We start from the raw sequence: 9,527 nt of genomic DNA, 5'->3' as shown, positions 1-9,527 counted from the left end.
CGGGGGGCCGGTAGGGGAGGGAAGGGGCTGCTCCCGAGCCGCCTGCCCAGAGGGAGCCGGGAGTCCGGGCGAAAGCAAGCCGGAGCTTTTGGACGGCCTGGGAGAGCCGGGAGAAAGTTGTGAAAAGTGAGTTTCTCAGAAGCACAACCAAAAAAAAAAAAAAAAAAAAAAAGAAAAAGCTTACAGATAGGAGGCCCAGGAAGCTGTAGGAAAACTCAGCACACAGACGGAGAGTGACAGCAGGCGCGCGCAGACATTGGGAGCGCTCCAGATCGGGGATGTTTGGGGGTGCTCCCGCATCCACACTACAGGTGAATAGAGAAGCAGAGGGGCCTCAAAAAGCGCGGCGTGAGGAGGTCAGGCTTCGAGTCCCAGGGCCCCTACGTCACTCCGGGCCTTCCCTGGATTTCTCATTTTCCTGTTTGCAAGGTTGGTCGCGGCGAGGGCGCTCCTTCAGAAAGTTCAGCAATTCCTTCATTCCCAGGCTCAAACATCTGCAGATCGAGAAGACCTGACTCCTCTCCTGGGGCCTCCAGGTGCGGCCTCCAGGTGCAGCCTCCGCCATTTCAAGCTTCCTCCTCTTGAACAAAGGCACCTACCCCCAAGGCAGACGCAGTCCCCACCCACAGCCCTCCATTACGTTGGCTGTAGGATCAGATAAAGAAAGAGACCCTGTTGGCTCTGCCCTCCAGGGGTTGAAGATTCCACTAGACTTGGAGAAATATGAAAAGATCACTGTAAAACAAACATATGTAAAGGTAACTATGCCACAAATACCAAGTAGAAAAAAATGGGCGGCATGGATGACAAAAGAGGTTAGAGGTGAGTTCCAGGTGAGCAGACTGGGCCTGGAGGCTGGATCGGACTTGGAATGAGGTGAGATGGGTGGGATGAGCAAGAGCTGCCAGGCTGGGGAGGGAGGAGACCCTCGCCCACCTCCACCCTCCCAGTACACGACAGGGCAAGGTAATGGCAAGCCTTCAGATGCGTCCGTGGGTATATTCTGTAGCAGGGAAGAATAACCGCAGGTTTTCTGACAAGATGAATGAGTATTTTGGAAAGATCAGCCTAGTTTCAGTTGGCAAGATGAATTAGAAGGAAGAACTGAGGAACTGGAGGAAAATGCTCCCAACAGCAGAGGGCTATTTGGGCAGCGGCACTTGTTAGAAGATCTGGACTTGGCCGGGCGTGGTAGCTCATGCCTGTAATCCCAGCACTTTGGGAGACCGAGGCAGGCGGATCATGAGGTCAGGAGTTTGAGACTGGCCTGACCAACATGGTGAAAACTTGTCTCTACTACAAATACAAAAATTAGCCTGGCGTGGTGGCGTGCGCCTGTAATCCCAGCTACCTGGGAGGCCGAGGCAGGTGAATCGCTTCAACCTAGGAGGTGGAGGTTGCAGTGAGCCGAGATTGTGTCACTGCACTCCAGCCTGGGCGACAGAGTGAGACTCTGTCTTTAAAAAAAAAAAAAAAAAGATCTGGACTTCAGTTCTGTTTCCACCACCATGACCTTAAACAAGTCACTTAACCCCCAAGAAATCTGTTGTCTCATCTGCAAAACAGGAGTGATGACATCAGCCCTCTTGGGCCATGGAATGCCAGCATCCCCTAATGACAATGAGACAACTCCCTAGGTGCCTGGCTCCCAGCCTCAGTCACCTGGGACATACAGGTGCTGGTATAATGAAGTCATAAGATGTGCAGTGAGGGAGCCTCCCCTCCCCGCGAGGGCCATCAGAGCAAGCAAACCCTGAAGAGCAAGGACCCCAAACCAGAGAGCCTTCTACCTAGAAGACTTGGGTACAGAGTGCCCCAACCCTGAGACCCAGAATCCATACAGCTAGGAAAAGAAGCTATTCGCAAAACAAGCAAACAAAAACACAGGCCCTCTTCTGTTCCAACCCATCTTTCAACACAACTAAGGTATTTGCCTAGTACACATTTCCGGGGCTCCCCAAGCAGAAGTGAGAAGCCCAGAATTTGTCCCTCTTGCCTGCTCCCAACCTTTAGGGAATGCAGTATGACTTGCTTCGCTGCTTCTCTCACTGATACCTCTTCTGCATCCATGCCGGTCAATGGGCCTGAGAACTCATTTCAGGCATCCTCTCAAAAGAAGTTTCTGGTTCTGGCTTGGCGGCCTTTTTCAGACACTGTCTCACGTATGATACCCGCTCTTCCGTTATAACGTGGCTAAACACCTTAGACTCCACATTCTGTGGTCCTGGGACATCAGACTGCAATGATGCCATGTGTGTAGCAAGGACTCAAAGTGTCAGAACTGGTCAGAACTGTTCACTTTCTCTTGGCCCACATACTAAGTAGCTGTTCCCTCCTGCCATCAAACTTCCTTATTCTCATCCTTTAGCATTAAAGTCAAATCTTACCTCTTCCACACAACTTCCCAACAAGCTAAAGGAAGCCTAGGCTCAAAGGTGTCCCCTTAACAACCCAGAGCATCTTCCTTCCCTCTCCTGTAACTATGCAGACAGGAAACACTGCCTTTTCTAGACTGAGTCACTTAAACAGACATGTGTCTTCTTTGTGGTCAATGCACAGAGTCACACCCCAAAGCAGAAGAGACCCCAAGACCTAGAGCAGGGGAGATTTTACTAAAAGGAAAAATCCCCTTACTAAGATGGGGCAATCATCAAGGATCCTCAGGTCACACGTGCTCTTGAGCTTCCAAAGTAAACCTCCCTGGCAGTTTACCAGATACGTCTTTTGATTGAGTTAAAGACAGTCAACTCAAATACCAGCATCATGTAAAATAAGCCATGTTTTTGGATTTGTAATAAAAGTATGTTGAAAGGAGGAACTCCTGGACGAAAAGAAAATATGCTGGATGTCAAGAGCCTAAAAGAGGTGCTGGAAAGGAAGTATCCAGTGTGGTCCAACGGAGAGAGTGACCTGAGAATGACGGCACAGTTCCTGTTTGGTGGGCAGACAACAGTGATCCCATAGGCCTCCAAAGCCCAATAAAAATACCTCTGAAGGACATCTCTCTGCCCTGATCCCATATTCATCAAGCAAACTTCCAATTTTAATTACATTTTCCAATGACTCTGATACCAGTAAGTTGGCAGAAAACAGCAGGACAAGTATTATGATCTGTGTGGTGAGGACATGTCCTGTTATCAATTGGTAAATCTAACATTCTGGGGTGCATCACTCTCCTGGGTCTTTGAAGAGTCATGATCATAAGTGTGTTAATGTGACTTTCCAGCCTCAAAGAACTGAGCCGAGACACTAGGCCATCACGATACTTCTCCAAAGAGCAGCAATGCCTGGAGCTCATGCCTGACGTTTTACTCAAAGTTCAGTGCTCTGTGGCATGCTCTATCATAAAATCCAGTTCTGGCAGGATAAGGGTAGATGATGTTGCTGCCATCCCACAGGACATTTACCATGTGAGTCTCTCTACTCTGAATCAGAGAAGCCATGGTCCCTATAAAGCCATCTGCAAAGCAACACATATGAAGTCACTGCATGTTTTCCACCCCACACATATTCCCACCAACCCCAAGACCAGGGAGACTTTATCCAGACAAAAAGAGAGGTCAGGATGGATGTCTGTTCTGAACCTGTCCTCCTCCCACCTGCAGCTCAAAAGCCTCAATGCCAATCAGTCAACACTCTGCGTGACATTCTAGGCCCCCACGAATCTGGAGGCCTCCGTGTGATATCATGAAGCCCACGCTTTGCCCGCCCACTTGCTATTCCTCATGCTGTTCCTTCTTCCTGGAAGGCTCCTCCCCTTCAACTTTCACCACCAAAACCCTGCATATCTTTCTACACCAGTCTGCCAGTGACCTCCACCATGAAAGTTCCTCTAGCCCTGCACTGTCCAGGACAGCAGTTACTGGCTGCATGTGTCTATTTGAATTAAATACAAATTAAAATTTAGTTCCTCAGTCACACTGGCCACATTCCAAGTGTCCAAGAGCCACATGTGGCTGGAGGCTACTGAATTGCATGGCACAGATTTTAGAACATTGCCATCATCCCAGAAAGTTCTTTTGACAGTGCTGCCCTGGCCCCTCGCCCTTATCCTCCCCTCCTGTCCCTTTCTCCTTTACAAGATTAAATATTCCTACAGGGCAGGGACTGGACCTCATTCACCTTCGTATGGAAGCAGTGTGGGCTAGAGCATCTTGCCCAAAATAGAAGATTAAAACTGTTTGCTGAAATGAATGCAATGTTGTCTCAGGAACCGTAGACAAGAATTCTAATGGTTGCTAAGAGGTCCCAGTCTAGGGCTCCCAAAAGAGGCCGAGAATCTTTGTTTTCCTATTCCCTTGCAATCCATATGGAGGTTGCAAGCAAATGACCAGGACTGGGCTGCTGGCAGTGAAGCTAAAAATAGCCATGGAGCCAACAGCATGGAGTTAGCAGGACTTGTTGCTAAGGAGACCAGTCGCAGAGAGAGCAACTAAGCAGGGGGAAGGTGTCAGATGTGCACCCGGAGAGCAGAGGGGTCCAAAGGCTCGCACCTAGCGGTGTTCTGCCTTCTGGCAGCTCCTGGTTGATGCTCTAAGTGGGGCAAATGTTCCCCCTGTCCCTCCGTAACCCATCTCCATGGAAACCACCAGGACTGGGGTGAAGTACCAGCCCCTGGAAGGGAGGCCTCTGCCTGGAGCTTGTTGTTATGGCAACATCCCCCCTTCCTGTCACTCTCTCTCTCCTGGCTTCTCTGAAGGGAGAGAGGTGGGGGTCTGGTCTTGGTTTAGCCAGCATGACCAGGAAACACCCGCTTCCTGACAAGACTAGCCTGTAAGGGGCTCTCCAGAAGCTCCTGGAAGCCCGGAGAGGCAGAGCTTCCTTTCTTTTCACAAGGGCCTTGCAGATCATCTCGCCAGGAGAACCCCAGACTCACTTTGGTTTAATTGCATCTGGATGACCCAAGGAGGGCTTTAAAAATACAGATTCTTGGGCTCCACCTGTGTAGATCAGCAGGCTCAGGGTGGGGCCCAGGAATCTACTAACACCTCCCTGAGTAACTCTAATACTAGCCAGGTGTGGAAACACGGAGAGCCCTGGCTGTCTCTGTTACAAATGAGGACACTGAGGCCTAGAGAGTACCCAGCCCACCGGAAGGGTCAGAGTCATTCACTGGAGAGAAGTGGTCTGGAGAGAGGAGGGGTAGCAGAAGGAGATGGAGGTCAGCTCCCTCAGGGCATGCGCCCCAGGTGAGCCCCTCCTCTGGGCCTTTCCCGCCTGCTCCCTGTTCAAGCACAACCTGCTACTGTTGGATGCTGGACTGTGATTTCAAACCAAAGCCCCTGACAAGCTGCCCCCTGTGGTGGAATGCGGAAAGTAGGGGGCTAGGAGTCTGGTTCTCAGAGTAGCCCAGGCAGATGATTTGGGCTGAAAGAGAAATCCATCCTCCTGAAGAAAAGCAAAAGGGTCACCATGGCAACTGCAGTGTGCTGCCTGGTTGGGCTCTATGCCATCACCCCAAACCTGGGCCCTGAAGCAGAACCTCCTCCCTGAGTCTGGGGAGAGGAACAGCATTTGGGCAAATGCGGTCGGGCAGGGGCACCCCTCTAACCCCTGCACTGACCAGTCTAGTTTTAGAACCTGTAAGGGAACTGTGCTTTATCCTGGGAGCCTGCCTGAAGCTCACCTAAACACCAGATAGGATCGGTCGGTCCTTAGTACCTGCAATAGGTAGACTTGGGGGAAGGGAAGCAAAGAGGTGCAAGAGCTAGTAGATGCGATGGGGCTCTAGGCTTCTGTTACTCACAGCCGAACTGTGTACCCAAGACCCACCACACATGAAACCACAGCCCTCATTCAAGACAGCATGCAATTAGATGGTAAATTATGTGGTAGGGATGCTTTCTACATGTGCCGAAGGAACTCAGAGGCGGCTGGGATCAGTGAAGGCAGGAAGACTCAAGGGAAGATGAAAGAGCAGAAACTAGGAATGGGCACAACCTCCCAGGTTTTTCAGACAGGAATGGCCAGATCTAGGGGGCATCTGCAACTGCATGAGCTTCCTGGCAGATGAAGGGCAGGAATGAAAAGCACAAGCACAGCCTTAGGGTATTGTTAGGGAGGGGGAATGGTAAGGGGCTTTTTGCACTGACACTCTAGATGAATTCTTCTAAATCAAGAGAGGAAGATGCAGGATGGGGGAGCCCACCTACTGGAAAGGCAGTCCTTCCCTCTTGCTGATACCCTCACCTCCCCTTCTCCCCCCACCTCCCCTTCTCCCCCCACCTCTATCCCAGAGCCCCTGGCTCCCTCATTCTCTCCCAGCCAACCCTACACTTCCCTAATGGTGTATGTTGGGAAGTCCCAGCCCAGCAGCTGCACCATCAGGCTCTGAAGCTTTGGTGTCTGCCTTCCTTTTCCCTACAGCTCCGGGTCTGCCCCATAAGGGGAAGGCTTCTCCACAAACCCAGCTCTTCCTTCCTGCTCACTTCCACCCCCTATCCCGGAACTGCTGGGTCTGCACAACTCTACCAGTGACTGAGTCTGGGGCTAGGGAGCAGAGATGCCACGGCGGGGGGGGGAGGGTGGCAGTGCCCCATGACCCTGGATCTCACATGCCCCTTACCAGGAAATTCAACTGGGAGGGGATGCCAGGTCTTTCACTGAGCAGGGTGCTGAGCAGGGCGTTTTACAGCTGATGACGAGACCTTAAATAACCCCTAGCTTCTTTGGGTCTTGGTTTCCTAACTAGCCTAATGGAATCACACGTATCTGCTAAATATTACAGATAAGATCAAAGGAAGCCAGGAGGGACTCACATTTGAGAGGTGAGGGACTTCATGACAAGTTTGCTTTAGGGACGTGTCGATGCTGTCACTTTGCTTTAGAAACTGGACCCTGGAGAGAAGTGTTAAGTTTATACTAAGAGGCGTGTGGGCCAAAAGGAACCTGGTAAACCTTAACAGCCAGGCCTGTTTTCCCCACCCTTCCCCCACCCCTTCTCCAGGCTCTGGGGGTCAAAGGGAGGGGCCTAAAGGAGCCACATTCAGATTCAGGCATGCAGACCCTCTCAAGTTTCAGGGTCCAAAGAGAAGACTCCAGAGGATCCCAGCAGACAGGCATTGCGGTAACTATTGCTGAAAACAGCGGGAACCCTGCCATCTCCATCCGAAAGGAAACATTTAAATTCCTGTACCAAGTCCTTTCCGGTCTTTTCCCCCAAACCCTGTTTGGAAACTGTTCCCTAGGTCTGCCGCCTTAGAGTCCGTACTTCTTCCTTGCTTGTTATTCAAGATTAGACTGGCAACCCAGGCCATATCAATCACCCGTGCTGGGCACATCACTAAATTCCCAACGTGATTAACCTGGCCCAGGTAGTCATGTTTAAGCAAAATGTGCAGAGAGGCCCCCACTGCCAATGTAGGTGATACAATAAATACATCTACCGATACATCTGTGTGGGACTCTCATCTGTGCCAGATTTGGTTTACTTCTAATCATCTGAAGCTTGGTGGTTTTCAAGCTGTAGTAAGTCCCAGAATCATCTGGGGGGCTGGCTAGAAAATCAGACCTATAGGTACTGCCCCAGAGCTTCTGCTCCAGGAGTGTGCCTTTTTAATGCACTGCCCAGGTGGTTCTGGTGGGATAGCACACAATCCCACCCTTTGAGAAACACTGAAGTCTAAGAGCATCTTTGGTATATAAGCAAGTTCATTCAATTCTTGTTTTTTTTTTTTGCCTCACAAAGCTGCCTTTCCAATAGCATCTAGCATCAAATATACAGGCAGCTGAGCTGTTATTCCTGTTTTTGCTCAATCCATCTGAGTTGCAAGTGAAAATAATATTTATACTGCCCACCATTCATGGACTAAAGAGGAACAGGGAAGAGCTGTGGCATCTGTAGAGTTGCTATTGAAGAATGGCAAGTCAGAAAAATGGTAACATTCACACGCACACTTGCGCGCGCACACACACACACACACACCATGCAGTTGGCCTGGGACGGAGTGCAGGCTGAGAGGTGAAGGATGCGGGGTGGCCGCAGGGAGTTGATGGAAGTCAGAAAGGGCTCCACAGAGGACGTGGCGGCACGTGCCTGTAATCCCAGCTACTTGGGAAGCTGAGGTGGGAGGATCACTTGAGCCCAAGAGTTCCAGGCTGAAGTGAGCTATGATCAGAGCATGCCACTGCACTCCAGCCTGGGCGACAGAGCAAGACTCTGTCTCAAAAATTAACATAGCCCCGGCGTGATGGCTCACGTCTGTAATTCCAGCACTTTGGGAGACCAAGGTGGGCAGATCACTTGAGGTAAGGAGTTCGAGACCAGCCTGGCCAACATGGTGAAAACTCATCTCTACTAAAAATACAAAAATTAGCCAGAGGTGGCCAGGTATGGTGGCTCATGCCTGCAATCCCAGCACTTTGGGAGGCCGAGGTGGGTGGATCACCTGAGGTCAGGAGTTTGAGACCAGCCTTGCCAACATCTCTACTAAAATTACAAAAATTAGCTAGGCGTGGCAGCACGTGCCTATGGTCCCAGTTACTCGGAAGGCTGAGGCAGGAGAATCACTTGAACCAGGGAGTCAGAGGTTGTAGTGAGCCGAAATTGTGCCACTGCACTCCAGCCTGGCGACAGAGTGAGACTCTGTCTCAAAAAGAAAAAAAACCTGTCCCCATGGACACCAATCTGCTGGCTTCTCAAAAGCAGCTTATCCAAACCCTCACTCAAAAATCCACCCCCTCCTAAGAGAAAATGTCTTAATGACCTTGGGGTAGACAGATAATTCTGAGAGATAACACACACAAACTGACCAATAAAAGAAAAAAATGGGTAAGTTGGACTTTATTAAAAACTTCTGCTCATCAGAATACATAAGAAAATGAAAAGTTCACTCCATCATCCTGCCTCAAACCTGCTCTTCCTCCAGGATTCTCTAGCTCAGATAATGAACCCTGTCCCCAGCCCAGCCCCCGATACCAGGCAAATATTTCCCTCCCCTCCAACCAGGACCAGTTCTAGCAATTCTTTCAAGTCTGCCTCTCATTACCTCAACCCTCAGTCAAGGCCAAATGTAATGTTCTCCTACCTGGTCCTGCTTCTAAACTTCCCCTCTCTGGGGAATCCTTACCATCCTGCCAGGTTATCTTCCTAAACCACATGTCCAATTCTCTTCCACCCCTGCTCTCCACTGCACAACGAAGCCTAAATTTCTCGCTATAGCAGGAAGACCCTTGAGGATGTGACCACCTTGCTTTCTAGTTCTCTCTCTTCTTACCCATCCTCCCTAAGCCCTGCACCCTATTGCCAGATCTACTATTCCCTAAACAACCCAGAAGTGACTCCTTCTCTTTGCCCTCAGTCGTTCCTTTTCCTGAAATGCCTTCCTCCTTTTACACTTTTATTTAATTAATCAATTAATTAATTAATTAATTTGAGACAGTATCTCACTCTGTCACCCAGGCTGGAGTCCAGTGGCATGATCACGGCTCACTGCAGCCTCGACCTCAGCCTCCTGAGTAGCTGGGACCACTGGCACACACCACCATGCCCAGCTAATTAAATTTTTTTTTTTTTTTTTTTTTGTAGA

General features: G+C 50.1%; 1 protein-coding gene across 1 annotated transcript in view; it reads right to left on the bottom strand.

Moving 5' to 3' along the window:
- Positions 1 to 9,527, bottom strand: part of DNMT3A (DNA (cytosine-5-)-methyltransferase 3 alpha) — an 84,488-nt gene that overhangs the window by 19,856 nt on the left and 55,105 nt on the right. The window lies entirely within an intron of this gene.

This window comes from Mandrillus leucophaeus, unplaced genomic scaffold, assembly GCF_000951045.1.
Source record: "Mandrillus leucophaeus isolate KB7577 unplaced genomic scaffold, Mleu.le_1.0 Scaffold13, whole genome shotgun sequence".
Lineage (NCBI taxonomy): Eukaryota > Metazoa > Chordata > Mammalia > Primates > Cercopithecidae > Mandrillus > Mandrillus leucophaeus.
Note: the sequence above shows the minus strand (reverse complement) of the source record. Positions and strands in the feature narration are given on the sequence as shown.